The 22,033-nt window shown below is 46.2% G+C and overlaps 1 protein-coding gene across 1 annotated transcript in view; it reads left to right on the top strand.

The window, feature by feature from the left end:
* The window catches only part of CTNND2 (catenin delta 2), a 966,176-nt gene that overhangs the window by 920,666 nt on the left and 23,477 nt on the right, over window positions 1-22,033 (top strand). The gene's annotated exons all lie outside the window — the stretch shown is intronic.

The raw sequence follows: 22,033 nt of genomic DNA on the forward strand, positions 1-22,033 counted from the left end.
AGACCAAATTCATTCATCCTTATGAATTGTTGTTAATCAGTGAGGAGATAGATTTCCTTTTTGTTCTTCCTTGACAATTTACATATCATTGAAAAAAGGTCTGATCCGTATCTTTTAATTCTCCATGCTTCAAATCTGTTTATTAAACATCTATTATAGGCTTAAAGAAAGAAAGAAGAGTTTCAGGGAAAACATAAGACACGGGAAGCAGCTCATGTGGGTAAAAATGAAATATGGAATAATGACTGCTACCTTCATTAGTTTCAGAAATATGTATTACAGATTTACGGGATGAATTAGGGGTAGGAAAATTATAGAGCAAAATCTCGAAGAATTCGTGGAGTCTGCATAAATTAGGAGGTAAAGCTTAAGGGCATTATGCATAACAGGAAAACAGGAGAAGGGAGAGAGAAATTGAAATGAAAACGGCATATCTATGGGACAGAATTAAAGGTCCATCTGTCACTGGCTCATTTCCTCCCAGGACTCAGGCACAGTGGCCAGAAGCTCATTTCATTAGCTCAGTGACTTTATTTTACTTTGAGAGACACGTTTAATAAATCAGAATATTCTTCCACCTGGGTGTGTTGACCAGTACAAAATGACGTTTGATTCCTGAGACATGGCGAGCCAAAACATATTTGTGTTATCTGAACCTTCAACTTCAGGGAGGCCTGGACTTTTGACTTTTTTCCCCTAAAGGAAAATTCCAGAAGAACGTTATCACATGCATCATGCAACACCTTTTTTTTTTTTTTTTACCAGTCCCTAAGTTTGGATAACCACAAATAGAACTTGAAAATTTCTTTATCAGCTGCGTCAACCCAGAGACTGTTTTCTAAAGGAAAAGAAGGTGACCCTTAGGAGCAGACTTGGTATAGGGATGGAAGGGAAGCTGGAGGTCAACAGTTCTTGACTTTTGGGGGCCCCTGTACTTTAAGAAAATGAGTCACTGACATAATGGGGGTGCTTATGTTTGACCATGGTGAGGACTGTTGGGAGAGCTGGTTTTGGAAGAAAGGATACAAAATTCGAGGAGGGGGTACATAGAATTATAAGATTACAGAAATCGTTGTTTACATACCTTGGTAATCTGTACAACGTCTCCCAGAACTAGTTACATCGGTTAGGATACAGGCTATGCTGTTCTAAGAGAAAGAGTCAAAACCGTAGAAGCTTGAACCAAGCAGGTATCTCCTTCCCACTCGTGGGACTGTACCGGTTGGGCACGCCTGGGACCAACAGGGGATCCTCGGAGCCATCTTGTTGCTTTGCCTTATTGTCCTTGCGTTTGTAGGGCAAGCTCTGTAGCTCATTTATCTCTCATTCCAACCCACAGGAAGAGACACCGCAAGTGAGGGCAAGTGATGTCCTTGTAAGCAAGCAATACAAAAAGGGCTGAGCTCCTGCTCACATCCCAGGACCAAGAACTCAGTCACGTGGCTGCACCCAGCTGCAAGGCAGGACGGGAAAAGTGGGCAGCCAGGATCCTTGCTAAACGTTATGGCAGGAGGAAGGTGGTTCTTTTACTGAAGGAAGAAAGGCCGTATCAGCTCCAGCAGTCATTGCCTTGTGTTCAAATACATTTAATAGCAATTGCATTCACCATCTAATGAGGCATATTATTTCATTTCGGGGTGGCTGTGGTTATTCAGAACTTCCTTTTTGCATTAAGTAACAATCTCTTTATCAGCAACTTCTGCCCTCCAGTGCCATTCTGAAAAATCTAATTTTTCTCCTCTGTGATAGCCTTCCTGCGTTTGAAGCTAGCCATTCTGTCTCCATGAGGTCATCCCTGCTTGGGCCAGCCATGCTCGATTCTAATATATCAGCTTTTCCACAACCTCCACCAGACTCTCACATTTTTCTACATGCATGCAAGTTTGTCAGGATCCCTTCTGTAAAGTAGCACCCCAAGATGAGACTGTTCCTCCAAGTTTAGTTCAAGCAGAAGAAATAAAGTTACACTGTGCTTCCCTGGTACTGGGCACTCAACTGCTGATAAGGCTTGAGAGCAAGTTAGTGCCTGGGAGGCTCATCCCACTATCTGGTGAAGTACAAAGAGCATAGGACTTAGAATCAATGGCCAGAGATTCAAGGTGCAGAATGACTAGGCAAGCTCCTTGAGATCTCCCTGTCTATCAGGTAGGGGCTGACTTTGGGCAGCTTTGTGGTGACTTCCTGCTGGTGGACAGCTGGTAGACCTTTGGTTCACTGGGTCTCACTGTCAATGCTCACAGATGTGCTAGGGCATCTGGAATGTCCTCAGAGCCCTATGGATTTGGGAGGCTGGGGCCTCCTTAATACCTGCCTTCTGCTTTGTGTACCAGTCTGTAACTTTCCTCAGCCCTGGTTGGGACCCTTCACATCCTTTCACGGAGATGGCAGGCATCTCCCCATTGGTCCCATCCCCGTCCCTTGCTTTTCTCAACCATGAAGTAAATGCCATGACACGTGCCCAGTGGGATCGCTGATTGTGCCCAATGGGACAGTCATCATCAGAGAGCATTGTAAACCAGAAACTTATATACCAACGGGAGTTCCTGCTGTTAATTCTAAAACATTGTTCATGCCATTTGGCTGCCAAATGCTCTCTGCCATCCTGTCCATAGGCAGCTGGATGTTTGGATGCAAGTGTTTCATTTTGTCATCGTCATCACCATCATCATTATTCACTTCCACATTTTCACAGCTCTCTTCCGCCTTGGTTTCTCCACCCTCTCTCCCCCCAACCCCTAGATACCTTTCCAGTGCCCCTGCTTGCACTCCAGGGATACAAGTAAACCAGATTACATTGGCGTTTATAGGAAGGCCATTAACAACAATGCAAGTTGCCACGGTTTTAGAAGAGAATTGAATGCTATTATTCTTTTTTTTAAAAAAAGATTTTATTTATTTATTTAACACAGATAGAGACAGCCAGCGAGAGAGGGAACACAAGCATGGGGAGTGGGAGAGGAAGAAGCAGGCTCATAGCGGAGGAGCCTGATGTGGGGCTCGATCCCATAATGCCGGGATCACGCCCTGAGCCGAAGGCAGATGCTTAACCGCTGTGCCACCCATGAGCCCCTGAATGCTATTATTCTATTGAGTGCTAATCTGTGTGTGTGCAGGTCAACTGTGCCGAAGACTAGTGCTAGTGAGGATCACGGAGACATCTAGGACCGCAAGAAGCAGACATGAGTTCAAGCGCTGACTTAGTAAAGGGCATGCCATGTGTCCCTGATGAGAGGCCCTGCTATGATCCTGTATGTTTCTAGCCTGAAAATGATGTACTAAAATCGCCTCACTCACAGAAATAGTCTTCCGGCGACTCCTGTGACATCGCCGTCCCCTGGGTCACCTCAAGTTGTCTGATTGCTGCTTCTCCATCCTTCTTGGGCTCATCTTCCTGTTCATTCTCAATTGTTGATGTGCCCCAGGTTCTGTATCTAGATCTTTCTTATCTCACACACGACCTCTTCCCCTGGCTTCAATTACCACCCGCATCTACCACGCTCCCCAATTTGCTTCTCTATATATCTGGTACCTGCCAGATAACCTACTCACATTCCCACAGCACCTCAAACCAAACCAGATCTCAAACTGGCCTACTTTGCTGGGTTCCACTCCTCTTCCTGCAACCTCCCTCACCCAAACCCATACCCAGGAAACATTGCTGGCTCTCACCTCTCCTTCACGTGGCTGTATCCAACCCCCCAGAAAGCCCCACACGTCTGCCTCCATCCACTTCTCTCTATGACCATGGCCAGAAGCTGGCTTTTTTCCTCTGGATCATTGCCACAGACCCCTAACTGGGCTCCCCACCTTTGGGATGCCTCCTCCCCAGGCCATTCTTCAAATGGCAGCCAGGGGGAACTTTCTGAAAAGCAAATTTGACTAAATGACTCTTTGGGACCATACCTTCCCGTGGCTCCCTTTGCCTCAGGACAGTCTGGAGATCTCAGCACAGCCCATGAGACCTTCCAGGAGCGGCTCACCCCCAGCCTTCTGTCCGCATTTAGCCACCAGCTGTACTGAACTTCTGTGTCCCTGGTTCAATTTCCCTCCCTCTCCCCCACCCCCCAAGGCCTCTCCCTGGTCTGTGCCCCACCACTACCCCACCCAGCACCGTACTTGCCCACCCAATCTTCTTCATTTTTCCTAAGTTTTCATATCAACTCCCCTGAAAATCATCTTCTTGTCCTCTTCCTCAGGGCTGCATTAAGGTCATTCCTTAGCAATCTCAAACAATTGGAGGGTAGATTCGTTTGAATGAAAAAAAAGTTTTAATTCAAACTTTTAAGCATTATGAATGGTTTGATCTTACAGCTAAAAACGTCACAGCAAAAGATGCTATAATATTTAATATCTAGATAAGATTTATTTGTACTTTACTAGAAAACAATTTTTCCTTGGTTCAAATATTAGTTGTGGGAGGATTTGAATTATGAACTTCTCTTACAGGTCATTTCTTAACAGAAATTGCAATGAAACTTGCCTCCAACTCTACTACAATTAAAATATCAGCTCCTACTGAGCAAAATTCTGAGTTCCACGCAAAATGAGCAAACACTGCCTAAAAGGGACTACTTTACTATGTGCTAGAAAATAAGAATAAAGAAAACGAAAGAAATCATATCTATCCCTCTGGCACAAATTTAAGTAGATGGCTTAACTTTTTTAAAAATTGAAGTTCTTTGTTTACTTTAACTATTTTGATTACTCCATTCTCCAACCTTCTCATTCCCCCCTTGGCTGCCAGTGTCTGAAGGTTTTGAATGTAACACACAGCTTAATGATATGGAAAATTGGAATTTATCTCATTCCTAGCCAGTAGAGATCATTGTGTTATCAGTGTTCATGAGGCGTTAGGTCCAAGACCAATTTGGTGGATCTTCCTGAACACAAAATTCAGTAACAGGGTTTGGCTTTAAAATGTATGTGGCCCGTTTTGCTATCAAGGGTTATTTACTTAGCCATCACTTAAAACATTAGCTTGTTGACCACCGGGACCCAAATTTGAACGAGATTCAGCACATTGTTTTTAGGCTTTGGATCCAAATCTTCCTTCAATTATAGTTAAATAGTCCTGTATTAACATCTAATCATCAAAAATGCAATGAGATCTTCATGTTTGCGCTCATGTTGGGGCAAAATTACCTCTTCATAAGAAATTCCAGCTAGCCAGCCTGAATGTTTCACTGGCTGGCGATGAATTCCCACCTTGGTTGTGGTTGGCCCCTCAGTCAGGTTGCCAGCCAGGTGGTTCCCTTCCACCTGCCATGACATCTGTCTCGTGTGGGACTCATTCCTAGACCCCCAGCTCAGCACAGCCTTTGTTATTCTCCGGTGTCTGTCTGCACCTCCGGGCCCACGTGCTGGATTCTGTGTCTCAGTGGGGCTCAGCTGGGAAGGCTGCCCCGTAAAGGCTGCCCCGCAGGGTTCTGAGAAAAGCATCAGTAGCAACCTGGAGTCGTCCCAGGCCATCCTGTGTGATGCCCGGGGACCCTCGTCAGGGTCATTACTCAGTGCGACATCATGGATCTCCAGGTACAGTGACCCTGCTCTGTCCTCGGAGGCACAGACGTGTCCTGAGATGAAGAAGTGGTAGCAGGAAGGTTCAGGGCTCCCCAGCGAAAATGCCTCCGAGTACTGGGTACCGAAAGAAGGGGATCAGGAAGGAGGGGACTTAACGTCTGTCCTTCCATTCCCTTGCTTCTGCCTGGACTTCTTGCTGAGAAAACATGCTAGGCTCTTAAAAGAGACCCTGGAAAGTTACCCTGGAAAGGGGTAGCACAGTCCCTATTGGCAAGTAGGGGGTCACAATTTTTCCAGTCAAAGCAAAGCCAGATTAAATGTCAGAATCAAACTCTTGCCGATAATCATCTGGATCTTCTCCACTAGTATTCGTTGCCTGGTGTTTTTACAGCTGTGCCCCTATAGCGGCCCCCACCCAAAACATCAGTATCTTTCACAGTAAGCTGGTGTCTCAAAGAACGCCAGGCTGCTTGGGCTTGAGACCGAGTACGGTTATGTTTCTCTGGATAGAGATTTATTGTATTCATTCTTGCCATTTGGATGAAAGAAACAAAACATAAAACTAATCTTTAAACGTCCTTCCTTTTATTGTCGGGAAGATAGACTATCAGGTTGCGCACACCATTCAGCCAATGACTAATGAGCTTGGGTAGGAGTGGAGTCCTGCCCTTCACGGCCTGTCTCACGCAGGGCTCCCTTCTCTTACTGCTGCTATATTCGTTTCATTGGCTCTTGCCACCACTGCACTCACAAAACAAGAAATCAATAAGTAATTATGGATAGGTGAGGGATGCCTGCAGGTTTCCTCCAATGTCCAAACCATAGAGGATGAGAAAGAGTGGACGCGACCCTTGTGTCGTTTTTCACTGCTTTCGGAGGCCACTACGCACAGAGGAGCCCGCAGTCTTAATGCCCACAAACGGAGGTCAGAGGCTCATGTTTAATATCCTTCCATCACCCTCATCTGCTGGAGATTTAAAAATTAGTACTGAGTCCCAGTGAGAACTGGACAGGTGTTTTGAAAGATGGTCAAGAAAAAAACACAACGTGGTCAAAATTCAAAATTTTGATCTTTAAGCTTTGTGGTAAAAATGGGCTTTCGCATGTTGCCATTTTGAGAATTAATAGATTTTTGCTTTGTGAGTGTCTAAGATGGTGATGGAGAAGCAGGAAATCCTCTATAGACATAAATTAAACCACTGAATGTAGAGCTGTCATTTTATCAAGGAAATTGCTTGCCAGGAATTTATTAATCTTTCTACTGTGCCCGAAAATTCTTCACCAAGAGATGACTGGAAGGACGTAAGGACTTTCAGCCAGATTCTAAAACAACCCAAGTCCGGTGTCCTCAAGACTTATCATGGTAACTCCTCGGGTTCTTTCTTTTCTAAATCACTTGATGTCAAGTTGGGGTAAAAAACAAAAAGGCGGAGGTTAAACTCAGCCATGGTACTGTCTCCTCCATAAATCTGGGCGTTTACTTGTTGATGTTTGTATCGACAAATAAGGTCTTTTTTCATGAGGTCCCCTGACCTCTCTGAGACACTTCTCAGACACTCATCATACGATATCTGTCCAAAAACAAAGGCACAAATGGGAACAGAAGCAAAAATCAATTGTGCAAAAGTGGAAATCGATGCACATGGCAGTTTCTAAACAAGAGGTGACTAAGTTATAGCTGTTCCTGGGATGGATCTCCACATCGAGCAGTCCTGCAGGGCAGCGCCCAAACTCACCATTTCCTCTGTGCCTCCGCTCTTCCATAAGGCTTTACCCACAACATTGTAAATCAAAGCCTACGAAAATACCCCAGAGACAAAAGGCAGGGCGAAAGGATTGACTCAGGAACTAGGAAACTCACAAAGTTTAATGTAAGTCTACAAGCATTCTTGTGTCAAACGTTAAGCAATTAGCTGAAACATGTCCCCCCTTTCTCAGCGGATGGCAGTAGTTGGGATAACGTTATATCTGTGCAAGCCTGCATTGCTTGAGCAGGAAGAGTGTGGTCCATTTCTTCCCCTTTCCCAGTCTCCCCCTCACCTAAGCTGTTCCTTGCCAAGTCCTGACCCTACCCAACTGCCAGGCTCTGGCAGGGAAGAAGAGAGGAGAGCAGAGGAGAGCCTGCCCAGTGTAGTTGTAGCCTGATGTTGGTCCACTCTGCTTCCGGGAGATGCTCATGTTCTAGTTCCTTCTCTCATGGGAGCAGTGGTGTGGTTTGCTCAGAAGTACCACCTTCCAACTGAGAACGCCTGGGCTGGACCTGGCCTCCTCCAGCTAACCGTCCCGATTTCTCATCAGCCGCAGACTTCCGCTGCTCTGCTGCACATAAGCCGGGTGGACGCAGATTGGGTGCCCCTGTGCCATAGGTAGTTTGGAAAGCCTGGTTGAAGAAGAGTACACTTTGTGAGTGTATAGTTCTTCACAGGCTTCGGAAGGCAGTGGATAGGTCTGAAACCTAAGGTGTTTGAGCTCCGTGGTCGGTCCGCCCCTGCCACGGAGTGTGTGTGTGTCCCCCTGCCAGTGGCACTGAAGACACCAGTCCCTGCAACCCCCACCCTCCAGGGAGTCCATGGTTATGCTGAATAGGTAGTTCACTCCCCATGCTTCGGGAGAGGGAAGATGGGGAATACCCAGTGTATCGACCACCTCCAAGGAAGCTCTCCCCTCTCGCAAGGCCTCCCACCCTCTAGTGAATTCTCAGCCCGATCTTGTAGAATCTAGAGATGAGATGTGTGCTAATCCCACAGACTCTATTTTGTCTTTTGTCTCATGTAAGAGTGTCACATCCTTGTCCGACGTCACACCTCCCAGATCAGGGATTCTAGCTCCTTCTATCAGGATTCACCATCTCGGTGCATTCTCTGGCATTGGCAGGCACTCTGTCCACGTTCCAAGCAGCTGGAAAGGAAAAGAGCAGAGGACGGCAGAGCTGAAATACTCTCAGGTCTTCATCATGTGGCCAGATCTCCCTGCAGGGGAGCTGAGAATAAGCCTAACTGAAAAAACAGAGTTTTTATTGCAAAGTGGAAAGAATGAAAGAAAGGGCCACTGAGATGCTTATGCCTACCACGTTCATGTGATGTGGGCACCAAACCAATGGTCCTCTTGGTATCGGTTTTTATGAAAACCACGTTCTTGAGAGATCCCCCAGTGCTTTCATTTAATTGAAAATGCACCTATGGTAACTTCCAGTTGGCTTCAATTATGAAACCGTCCCAAGTCTGCGAGTGTCCTTAGTCTGTGCGGAGAGACCAGTTCCATGGGGAGTGAGGAAGAGCTGCAGGTTTTCAGATTCTTTTTGTCACTTGAGCAGTAGAGGGTACATTAGCGGCTCCCAAGGGAAGAAGTGAGGAGGTCGCAGGATGGGGGCATACCTCGGATGTGTCCTGTGCTTGCTCCTTGATCTGCTGTAGTACAGAGCCCCTGACAGGCTGTCCGCAGTCCCCTGTGATGAGACTAAAACCCGCAGCATCGGAAATATAACATACACATCAATTGTTTCTTCCTCCGTGACAGTCTGTACTCAGATACCCCCATCGTCTCTCCCTCCTTGTATAATAGCATGCGATTCCTCTTGGAGCCATCTTTTTTTTTAATTTTATTTAAATTCAGTTAATTGACATGTAGTGTATGATTAGTTCCAGAGGTAGAGTTGAGTGATTCATCCGTTGCGTACATCACCCAGTGCTCGTTACAGCACATGGCCTCCTTAATGCCCATCACCCCACCTCCCCTCCAGCAACCCTCCGCAACGACATGGGTGGAACTAGAGGTATTATGCTGAGCAAAATAAGTCAATCAGAGAAAGACAATTATCATATGATCTCACTCCTATGTGGAATTTAAGAAACAAAATAGGATCATAGGGGAAGGGAGGGAAAAATAAAATAAGATGAAATGAGAGACGGAGACAAGCCATAAGAGACTCAACTATAGGAAGCAAACTGGAACCACCTTCTTTTTTTTTTTTTTTTTTAAAGATTTTATTTATTTATTTGACAGAGATAGAGACAGCCAGCGAGAGAGGGAACACAAGCAGGGGGAGTGGGAGAGGAAGAAGCAGGCTCATAGCAGAGAAGCCTGATGTGGGGCTCGATCCCATAACGCCAGGATCACGCCCTGAGCCGAAGGCAGACGCTTAACCGCTGTGCCACCCAGGCGCCCCATGGAACCACCTTCTTAATCCTATTAGCAAATGGCCATTCCTAGTTACTTCATTCATGTATTCATTGAGCACCTACTTTACCCTAAGCTCCATTTTACACACTGGAAATACAGAATATCTACATATTTATTGGATTAACTTTTCCACATACATAATGGCATTTTAGCCATTATTTCTTGGTTGTTTTATTTCATGCTTCTCTTTCTTGGGTTCTATTCTAAAATGTAAATATACGAATATAAGTATATATATATGCACATACACACACATATATATATTATATACACACACATATATTTTTTTTCTTACTTAATATCCAGGTTTTTTGTTAAGTCTTCAAGTGAGAACCATACTTGTTGATTTTCTTCTTGTTTCTTCCGCCTCCCCCACTGGTCACTCCTCGTCTGTAGGGACACGTTCTCTTTGTACTTCTGTCTTAAAAACAGGAATTGTCCTCACCTGACCATCCTCCTCCATTTCTGCCTTCCCACTTTCTGTCTTCACATTTCTGTCCTCACATTCCCCACGCTTCACGTTTCCAGAAAGTTTGGAGTTCTCACTTTCCGTTTTATGCTTCAGCCCCTGCAGGCTGACATGGTGATGCCTGTCCCCACACCTCTGTTGACATCACTCCTAATTGCGGTGTTCAGCTAGCTCCATTGTCTCTATTAATCAGGGAAGGCTTCCAGCTGTAACAAGCAGACCTAAACGTCCAATGATGCAGCGTGATAGAAGTTTATTTTCCTGCTCATGCAACTGTTCCGGACAGGTGTTCATGTGGGCAGATAGCTCTTCTCTGCACATTCAGGGGCTCAGAGTTCCACCGGCTGGTCTAAGGCCCACCACCATACCTGGTGATGGCCCATCCCCATCCCCTCACCCTCCGCGGGCTGGACCTCCATCACATGGCCATACAGAGCTGCAAGGGAGGCCAGGACATGGGGTCTGGGTGTGTGTCTGGGAACAAAAGGAAATGGATTTGGAAGAGCAGTAAGCAGTCCGGCCACATCCTCGTCCCTTACGTGATCTCCTCCAGGCTTCTCTCCTGCCTGGTTTTTCTCCGACCTTGCAAGGCACTCCACCTCAGTCTTTTTTGCAGACTCCTGATCGTCTTTGCTTTCCACCCTCTGTCGTCTGCTGTAGATGATCTCATCTGCCCCATGCTCTTAAAACACATTTGAACACTGGTGGCATCCACATCGATTTCTCTATATGGTCTTCACACCTGAACTCAAAGCTTATGTTTACAACCACCATGTGATGTCTCCACTTCAGGAGGTCACTAACTCTGATGGTGCACATACCTGACAAGCAGCTCTCCAGACCTTCCCCGAATCCGTTGTTCTCGCTTCATCGCCCATCTCAGTAAACAGCATCTAACCCACCTGGTTGTTCTTTTCAGAAATCCAGGAATTATCTAAGTGTAGTCTTCCTCCCTTATCTCCACTATATTTTGCACCAAGCCCTGTGGAGTCTACCTCTCCCATCTTTACTTCCGTCATTTTCTATCACTAGTCCTGGTCCAGTTGCTGCCTAATTGGTTTTGTGGAATCTACTTTACCATCTTTAATCTATTTTCCATTAAGCATCCCAAATACACTTGTATGAAACCCAAATCTAATCTCGTCAGTGTCCTGCTTAAAACTCTTCAGTAGCTTCCAGTATCTCTCTTACCCATCTCTCCAAGTGCACCTCTCTCTACCTTCCCCTCAGTCACTTTCTTTCAGCTACACTGGCCCCCTTGTTCTTCCTGGCAGGCAAAGGGCTGTGCCAACCTCAGGGCCTTTGCACTGCCTGAACATTCCTTGGCAAAAAATGCCTTCCCTCCTCTCCTACCAAACCTGGCTCTTTCCATCTCAGTTTAACTGTCACTTGCTCAGGGAAATCTCCCTCTCTCCAGCCCTCCAAGGCCGGTAAAGAGCCCTTACCAAAACTTGTACTTTTTCTTTATGGCTCTTACCGGAAATGTAATGTGATACGATCATATTTTAAACATCCGTCTCCCCTCCATCTCCCTCTCAGGAGTCATTCCTGCCTCCCTCTGCTCTAGTCCGGTTCCCAGCACAGTGCCAGGTACTTATTCCTGTTTATGAAATAAATCCAATAAGGTCACTACCCTTATTTGAAGCTCAGCAGTGGACACACGCAGTGACTCTGCTTCCGTGTCTGTGGTCCGTGGCACTTTCAAGTAAGGTGGGATGTAGAGACCTTGAGGTTAGGCTCCTGGGTGAGCTTTGAACTCACTGACCACTGATGGGTACAGATATAAGAGACTTGGCTTTTCAGAAGTCAGAATGGGGCATTCTAGAAGTGAGACATTTGGATTCGATAAGCCTAAAGACTGGACTTCCGTCTCTTCACCCCGATTTAACTTGGCGGCACAAACTAGAACACAGAGGCATTGTTAAAGACCATGCATCTCAGGTCTTTGTTTTAAGGCCTCAGGAGCGACACTGGGGAAACAAAAGGACTGAACTGGTCTTTTTTCCATTTCCTGTGTGTTTTTTCTGCATTCCGTTGGTACCAGCTAATTCTTGGTAGTAACAATGGTATGCGTTCTTGACCAAATTACATACATTTCTTTCCAACTTGTCAAATCTTCTCGGTGATATTGATTCTTTAGAATTAGGCCCATGGCGGTAAATTGAATTCCTGAAATGGATGTACTTGGGATTTGCTGGTAGCAGATGGTACAGGTTTCCCCCACTATGCAAAAGTGGAGTGCTCCTATGAAAGCTTTTATAAGTGGAATCATGTAAAGCGAGGGAGCAGTTATCATTTCATACAAGCCAAAATCCTCATCAGATTTCCTTCAGTTACTGAAAACAAGTACTCAGGTAGGTCTTTTGCAAGGGAAAAGTGGCGTAAAGTGACCTTTTGGATAGTGGGGGAAACCTGTACTACGGAAGACTCTTTCCGTGTTTACTGTACCTTTAAGCATCCGAATCAATTTAATTAAATCCGTTAGAAGCACCAGAGCTGAAGCAAAGTAATATGAAAGCAGCCCGTGTGTCAGGAGGTATTTATTTCTGTATTAAACTGCAAATACTCCCTTTCAGCCCTTAAGATTGCGTTCCAGTATTTAACTCTGCTAGCTTTTGTTGTAGAATTGTTGATGGAGTTCGTTTTAATGAATCTTTAACAAACACTTTACCTTAAAAAGAGATGGAGGCTTGTTTTATCACAGCAAAGGGAAGCTGAGGTTCCACTGACTCGCAAAATCTGGCTTCGGTTTCAATCACACAGACCGTGGATGCCCTGTTTCCGTTTTTTCTACCTAATACCTTTTATTGAGATGGGATGCGTGTATGCATAACGACCACTAATTTGGAATCTCTTCTTTCTCTGCTTCATGTGTGATTACATTAATAGGTCTTGTCCACTTAAAAATGACTAGAAAACCAGCACAAATTGTGAGCAATCAAGTTTTTCATAAGTGAGCCGTAATATCTTAGCTGGTTACCTTTTTCAGAGGATGACAACGAGTCTTGTTTTGACTTTCATCGGAAAAAGAGGTTTGTGATGAAGCAGCCCGTTAGTGAATGCCAGTAACAAGCTCTAAGCGTTCTCATTTGAATGAGTGGATGAGCTGGGGTTGCTGAAAGCCCGAAGGATTTCCACCATGCTTGCTTTCTATCTCAAGTTACTCACAGCAAATTAGAATTGACAAGCTTTACGGACTGAGAGCCTTCAAGGACAGCTAACGCCGAAAACTTGTATTTGTTACTCCAGAATCAAACAGTCTCTGTGTGCCTACTGAGAAATCCTTGTCTAGAGGCCGAGAAAATCTCACCAGATTAAGGGGGTTCCGGAGCCGTTTTCAAAAAGGAAGAAAAACGCCAGTGACCATGTATAGACAGGCTAACGGTGTCCTAGTATATATTTTGGGTTCCAGCTGAGATCTGTCTTGGCACAAATCACAACTCTTCTCCATTTTCAAGGTTAATTATTTATTGAAGTTTTTGTCCAAGTCAGAGATGTCACCTGGCATTAGAAAAGATTTGCTAGCTCTGAATCCTAAACGTAGAAGATAAGACCTTCCGAACGCACTTGAGAAATGGACCTGTAAATGGGAACATCACATTTAACGTATCATTAAATGGGGGTCCGCAAACCCCATCACCCTCCTCCTGGTGCTGCCTAGTCCCCAAAGGGCGCCCTCTTCCAGAGGTTGGAGACCGAGGGGGAACTTAGGTGAAATTCCATGTCCTTCCATCGCATCTCCTGAAGCACGTGACTGAGGGTTTAACCCCTTTCTGTCTCTCTAATCACCAGAGCCTCTCCACAGCCCCTGAGATGTTCACTCGACCTCTCCACCATCTCTGTAAACCCCAGTGTGTACATGGAACAACCTCTCTCCCTCATCCTTTCCCTCCTCCCCCACCCACCAGTGTCTTTCTGTCCCTGTGCCTCACTTCTCTGATTCAGCATGGGGGCAAGGGGGTTGGGGGCTCAGCTGGGTGACAGGATGCTCCCTGACAGTTCGGGTTAGGGGGATCTGGGGGGTGGGCAGTAAATCTGTGAACGTTCCCCCATGGTTCCACATCATTCCGTCTTACCAGACTGCTCTCCACACCTCCTGTCGGCCTGCCCTGCATCCTGATTTCTTTCTGGGGCAGTGACTCTGGGCTGCAGTCTTCCCTTCCCAGGAATGTCCCCACCGGTGACCCATTCAGAAACCAGCCCTTCAGGCTGGGGGGGCACGTTCCGGCAGTAGGCGTGGACTTCTGCCCCCAACTTTAAAAGAAATTGGAGCAAAGCTAATGGAAAACATGAGTGCACTCTGCCTTCTGCCCTTTCTTCTTGGCTGTCGGAGGGATTTGTGTTTGGGGAGGACGGGGCGTCTGTGCCCTGGGGAGGAGCCGTGAGCGGAGCTGCAGGATGCAGGTAGCAGTAGAGGTGGGGGTGGGGGCCGTACGTGCTCTGAGCGCTGCAAGGGGAATCAGCGCGATACAGCCAGATGTGGCAGGTATAATGATGCTTCAAATTATCTAGGAGACTGCTTAAAGAGGAGGCATACTGGAACAGCAGCAGCTGAGGGGAAAACATGGCCATTTAAAATGGAGCAGGCAAGCCGTAGGCCATTTTTTTTTTTTAAGGACCATTTTACCTAAACTAACACAGCTTTCAGCCCAGCGGTGAGCATGTCATAAAAGACAGATGCACCCACAGCAGAAGAGGATACTGATGAAGTTGCTCTAGGCTAAAAAAAAAAAAAAAATCGTAACCTTGTGATAACCTTCATTTGTTACAGGACAATAGCGTATAAGAACTGCAGAGGCTAGCTACAAAGCCTGTGACATTATCACTTTGTTTTCCAATAATTAATGCAGTCATCTTAAGTCACTGGATCCAGTGAGCATTTATTAGGCACCTCTGTGTTGCAGGCACTGTGCCAGGGACCAGGGCTTCAGATATAAATAAGGCCCAACCCTGCTTCTCGGGCTACAGTTGTCTATACTGTGATCTCAAAGTGGGTTTGTTCATAGTGGGGGAAAAAATCCAGAGTAGCCATGCTACTAAACCTTGCAGGCGTGATTCTTTCAGCAATACTGATTTAATGAGCATGTGTTGCCTGTCACCTGTTTACCTAGCACCAAAGTGGGCAAGATAAGTAAGATTCAACGGGAGGCAGGAGGAAAGGGCCTGTGCCAGGCCACAGAGCTGCCTGATCAAAGGTGTAGACGTGTGACATTGAATCACATCACCAGTGGTTGCTGGGTAATCAGGTATGATTGGGGCTGGGTGTGTGAGTGTGTGTGTGTGTGTGTGTGTGTGTGTGTGNAACTGCAGAGGCTAGCTACAAAGCCTGTGACATTATCACTTTGTTTTCCAATAATTAATGCAGTCATCTTAAGTCACTGGATCCAGTGAGCATTTATTAGGCACCTCTGTGTTGCAGGCACTGTGCCAGGGACCAGGGCTTCAGATATAAATAAGGCCCAACCCTGCTTCTCGGGCTACAGTTGTCTATACTGTGATNACCCTGCTTCTCGGGCTACAGTGGCCTATACTGTGATCTCAAAGTGGGTTTGTTCATAGTGGGGGAAAAAATCCAGAGTAGCCATGCTACTAAACCTTGCAGGCGTGATTCTTTCAGCAATAATGATTTAATGCTGTTTACCTAGCACCAAAGTGGGCAAGATAAGATTCAACGGGAGGCAGGAGGAAAGGGCCTGTGCCAGGCCACAGAGCTGCCTGATCAAAGGTGTAGACATGTGACATTGAATCACATCACCAGTGGTTGCTGGGTAATCAGGTATGATTGGGGCTGGGTGTGTGAGTGTGTGTGTGTGTGTGTCACCTCTCGGCTCTGAGGTTGGGACCTGTTTTTGCTCCTGTGGAAGTCAACCTCGAGAATGCCTTATCTGACATTCCTCACTGGAGTCAGACACTTCGGGGCCTCCGAGGACTTAACACTGGAGAATGCCTTCTGCTCCATCCTTCGGCAAGATGGCCTGGGCATAGACTCCAAGCCAGCGGTTCACCTCCAAGCTCTTCAGTCCCATCACCCCCAGGCTTTTGAAAACAGAAACTCAGAACAACTCAGACAATCTCAGGGCCTGAGGCCCAGGCATTACTGTTTTCAAAACTCCCCAAGCTGATTGAGTATTTTTGCCCTTGATTTATGGAAAGGCATCGAGGCAGAGCTCACCAGTAATTGTGATACTGACATTGCGGGGCGGGAGGCCTGACTCCGGGCGGCCTTCTCATCTCCGCTCTCTGTCCACAGAGAGACCAGGGTGAAAGCGGTGTTTAGCCTTGACCCACAGCCCTAGCTCGTCTGCACACGCAGACCTAACAGATCCACGTGCCGGTCTGCACCGTGTGCTCTGCACTTTCCAGAGTAAGAAGCTATAGGGCAAGTGTGTGTTCCACTAACCTCTTGTGGACCAGTGTGGAAGCCGCTTCGTCCCTTCATCTGGCATCTGTTCGTGGAAGTCTCTCCCATAGCACAGTCTTCTTGGAGATGTTTCCAGGATGGCCAAAACATCAAATGCAGATTACTGTACAGAGACCTTCCAGTATGTAAGGGGAAGATGCGCAGGGATAGAACAGAGTGACCAGCAGGTGGAAATACGGTGAAGACCAGACGGTTTCGAGCCTGTGAAGAACGTNCCAAAACATCAAATGCAGATTACTGTACAGAGACCTTCCAGTATGTAAGGGGAAGATGCGTAGGGATAGAACAGAGTGACCAGCAGGTGGAAATACGGTGAAGACCAGACGGTTTCGAGCCTGTGAAGAACGTTACCTTGATTCTCACGCCCTCTGGACCTGACTGTACTGAAGCCGAGGACAGTAGCTTTGGGGAATAATACAGTTTCACAAAGAAACAGGCTGAGAACTTTAACACAGATGCTGAAATGGGTGGAAGGACAGTAAAAGGAGAAGATAAAGAAAATCAGATTATTCCTGGTGGCAATGTAAAGTTCAATGACTTTGAACTCCTCTTCTCTTTCGGATTTCTATCTCTATCTACTTGGAAAAATTTAACAACCTCCAGTTTTAAGTTTAATGTGTTAAAAATAAAAACCAATTTGAGGCACAGATATCATATCACATTTTTGACAGTTTGGCTGGGTCTTGAGCTGAAGGGCACCAACTTCTCGGTCATTCTGCTGGAGGTGAAAATAGGTATTAAAAGGGTCCCTTATCATCCATATTAAGGATTAACGGCCCTCTCCTAGGTGCTATGGCTATTCTTCATTCTGTTTTTCTTCCCTGAGCTTTCTTATCGGAACCCTAGAAGGCAAAGGGATGAAGCGAAGGGGGATGGTTGTTGAGCACCTGATAGAATAAAATTCAGGAAAAAACTTCTGGTCTACTGTGAGTTAAAATTTTAAGAAGAAAAAATAGTGATCAAAAGAGGCAAATGATGTAAAAAAAAAAAAAAAACCTGTTCAAGTTGTCTTTATTTATGGAAACCACTTTCAAGCCTTCCTGAGTGACAGTGGGAAGTAAATGAATAATGAATTGATTGCAAGCTGGCTAGCTGACAAGTATGTACATGGCTAGCTGGATAAAAGGAATGTTAGCTTAGCAGTAACTTCCCAAAGAAAATACATCTTCATGTCCCTTCTTCTTTGGAAAGCAAAGCAGTTTTTTTTCAGTTGAATGCCAGAAAAGTTCACACAGGAAAAGATGGGGAGGGTCATGAGATGCATGACTCAACTTATTGATTGATCTGTACTTTCCTGTCTAGCATCGGATACACTGCTTGCCATAACACTGGAGGATTCCCGCCGCAGAATTAAAACTGTGGGGCTCCTCCTGGGCATCGTTGAGCGTAGTAGCGACGTGGGAGATCCATGTTTCAGTCATGGCACCTCTCACTCTGCATCAGTGAAGGAGAGGGAACATGGACATGAGCAGGAACCAGGTCGCCTCTCCTTGCTCATGCTGTGGCTCAGGAAACTGCTGTCATCAGGAACCTGCATTGGGTTTCCACTTGGCCCTGTTCCCTAAGCTCCCCTTTCCCACCTGCATTAAAAGTCTCTGTGCCCACATGCATACAGTCAAGGGCCGTATGCGGAGGTGTCAGACCCTGGGTGACACTCTCGATGCCTCTAAACCAACTCTTCATCATCCTCAGGTTCATGCTGATCCCATCACCTTCAGACAGGTTACCATGCCTTTGCATGCCAGGAAGTGGGTCTTATGAGGGTCTTTGTGAGAGCTTTTGTTGGTGCATCCTTATACGGGTTTCTTCCTTTGGAAGCAGTTTTAGTATTACATCCACTTTCCTGACATTTCCAGAGATGTAAGTACTTATGGTCCCGGTGTAATCTAAGCCTCATGGAATCTTAACTGCTGAGCAAAACATATCTCCGATCATCTGCATAAGAGATGCTGACTAATCCATTGCCATCTCGCCAAGTAAAACCAAACCCATCCTAGAGTCTTGCCGCGTTGATGTCTAGCGTCTCTTTGGTCTTAGAACATAGGAAATATTAGCTGATGTTCTTATTGTGAAATACTTTGCCCTTAATGACATATGGAGATCATGACTTATTCATGCCCAAAGAAGCCAAGGTTTTGATTAAAGCAGTTCCCTGAGCCATTACTTGGAACCCCAGAGTATATCTTCTAAACTGTGAGACAAACATAACATGATCCGCTTCTATGGGTCATGTTCAAGGATTTTTTGAGGTCAACAAAGCATTACTTTCCAAAGACAGGAATGCCTATTTAAACAATTTTTCAAATTATTCCCAGATATGAATAATGGAGGCATATATACTTTTTTTTAAGGATTTTACTTATTTATTTGACAGAGAGAGAGACAGCACAAGCAGGCCAAGTGGCAGACAGAAAGGGAAAAGCAGGCTCCCTGCTGAGCAGAGAGCCCGATGTGGGGCTCGATGCCAGGACCCTGAGATCATGACCTGAGCTGAAGGCAGACGCTTAATTAACCATCTGAGCCACCCAGGTGCCCACATGAACACTTCTGAAATGGTTCCTATCCTGCACGTGCTTTAGTAAGACTGCTCCTCCCGCATCCTTGTCACCACCCTCAGAGGGTTGAAGGGAACTGCACAGAATTCCCGTGGAGACATTTTCTCCTCCTGTCCTGACACCTACCCCTTAGCATGGCACTCTCCCACCTTTCCCTGAGGAGGACTTATGCCTTACACCCCTCATCACCTCAGTCAAGACTCCTGACTCGTCTGTGGTTACTGGACTTATTTAAATGTTCGGAATAGCCAGTAATCTGCTCCCCCGACCAAGTATCCCACCTTTCTTCTACCTGCCTCCCATTCATCTCCCTCTTTAACCCATGGTCTGCTATCAGCAAAATCCCTACCCCCACCTCCCTGCTGCCCTCTTGCATGGTAGCTGTTTCATTTCCCATCCTTCTCCCCAGAAAAAAAACAGCATCTGTGAAGAACCCTCCCCCCAAAAGCCTATGATGCTCTCAGGATCTGCAGCCCACCAACTAGTTGTCATTCTCCGTCTCCCCCCCACATCTTCCCTTGCCTCTCTCCCTGGCTTGGATTCCGTGGGCTTCCATGACATTCCATTTGTAGTCCCTGTCTCCTTCCAGGCTACTTTCCCAACCACTCTCACCTAGTTCCATCTACTCCACACCTGCCACAGGGTAGCTGAACTTGGCTGGAGAAAAACAAGCAACACGCTGACCTGTTGCCTCTTTCTGAATTCCTTGCCACCTGCTTCAAGTCGCCTCTCAGCATCCTGGCTGCTAGACCCCTGGCTATGGTCAACTTGCTCCCCCAAGAACCATTTCATACCTTCCCTTCTTCCTCTCTTCTGTCCCCCTCCTCTCTCCTATTCTCTGCGCTCCAACTCTTCCTCATACTCAGCAGATGACCTCACTTCCCACCACCCGGAAAACATGCAAGAAAATACAAGAGAATGTCCTCATCCTCCCGCCACCAAATCTCCCACATTCTTGCTACAGCTGTGGCCACACAGCCTGGCTGTCCTCCCTTTTGTTCAATGGCCCACGAGCACATTGTTCCTGAATCTTCTCAGCACTCCTCCCTGAAATTCCCTCCTGCAACTGCTTGCTTCCTCTGTGGCATCACCATCTCTTTGCTCGTCTCTGTTGAGTCACTCCCAATGGCAAATGAAACATATGCCAACCTGACCAAAGAAAGGATTTTTGTCCCCTTCGCGATGGCTTCCGTGTTCCCCAGTCTGGTGGTCAGTTCCTGGTCGTGCCTATCATCCAGTTGGTCTCCTTCTCCTTTATGCATCTGCTTTCCTGGTCTCGCCTGACCTCACACCCTCCTGGCCCTCCTTCTAACTTGCTCTGTCCCTTCTCAGACTCCTCTGAATCTTATTTTCACACCCTCTAAATATTAGAGTGTCCTTGGGCTCAGCCCTGTGTCTCCTGCTTGCCTTTATTTGCATTCATGTTTCTGTCTGTTCTCCTTGTTCTAAAAAACATCTCTGTGCTGAACTCCAAAATTTTATCTCCAGCCCTGACACCCAAATGGCAGTATTGGTTTCACCACCTAAAACTACTTCTGTCCCAGTATTCCTTATCTCAGTAAATGGCACCTCCAGTCCCCTGTGGTTCACACCAGAAGCCCTGGGGTAAAGCTTGATTCCTCTCTCCTTCACCCAATAGCCAAGCCATCAGCAAACCCTCCCAACACAGATGCCAAATCTGCCCATTGCTCATCATCAGCCCCCATCCAAGCCAGGATTGCGTCTCCCTCCTCCAGAACAGTTCCTTACCTGGTATCCCTGGTTCTAGTCTACTCTCCCCAAATTGTTCTAGATACTCAGAAGGCTTCTTGATTTCCTGGTGCCCCTCGATCACTCCTCAGCCATTGGGACTTCTGGTGGCTCTTCTGTGTGCCTAGCCCATGTCCACCTGCCTTCACATCTACTCTTCCCTTGGCTTGGGAACCCCAGGCTGTCTTCAGAATCTGGGTCCTTGTCATCCTCCAGGTCCCTGCTGCAATGCTAACTGTTCCCAAGCGACACAGATTCCATTACCACATCCCATAAACTAACGACACCAGCATTCCCCACCTATATTCCTCGATCCCCTCACCTCGCTTTATGTTTCCCTTCAAGTACTTACAAGTATGCCACATTTCAGTATCACTATTTCTTTATTTGCTTAGTGTTTGACTTTAGGTGTCCTATTAACTGTCTACGGCTCAGTAAAATGGGATACTAATAGCATCCAGCCCATGAGACTGTTGAGGAAATACTGCATTGTAGTAAGTTCTCAATTAAGTGCTAGGTAATAGCTTTAAAATAGCATACTTCTAACCTTGGCTTTATCCTACCAGCCAAACAGAATAGGAGTCAGTATTAGAGAAACAAAGACACAAATACTGAAATGAGTATGACTTTTGTTCTGCATTAACTTCCATCTATTTCTGTCTGCCACGATTCTTTATAGAATGTAGAGTCCCTTAAAAGTCTAAGTATCACCCGAAAAAGAAAAAGCCAGAAAAGTTGAACTGGTTGCCTCTGTGAAGCAGGAATGGGGGGGACAGGTGTCTGCTCTTTGACATATGTCAGTGCCATTTGACATATGACTTTGATACAAATAAACTTGAATTAAAAAGGAGAAAACACTGGAAGGAGTTACTGTGGCATGTAAACAGGAGTTCTGGGGTGGGATGAACTATTGGCAGTTTGTTTCTTCTTTATGCTTTCTGAATTCATGAAATGATCCACAATGTCTTTGGTTATTATAATGAAAAGTGGTGGATGCGTCTTTTTGCATATACACTAGCTATCAGAAGGCTTGATGGAGGGGCATCTGGGTGGCTCAGACAGTGAAGCATCTGCCTTCGGCTCAGGTCATGATCCCAGGGTCCTGGCATCAAGTTCCACATTGGGCTCCCTACTTAGTGG

The sequence above is a fragment of the Ailuropoda melanoleuca genome, chromosome 3 (genome assembly GCF_002007445.2).
Source record: "Ailuropoda melanoleuca isolate Jingjing chromosome 3, ASM200744v2, whole genome shotgun sequence".
Taxonomy (NCBI): domain Eukaryota; kingdom Metazoa; phylum Chordata; class Mammalia; order Carnivora; family Ursidae; genus Ailuropoda; species Ailuropoda melanoleuca.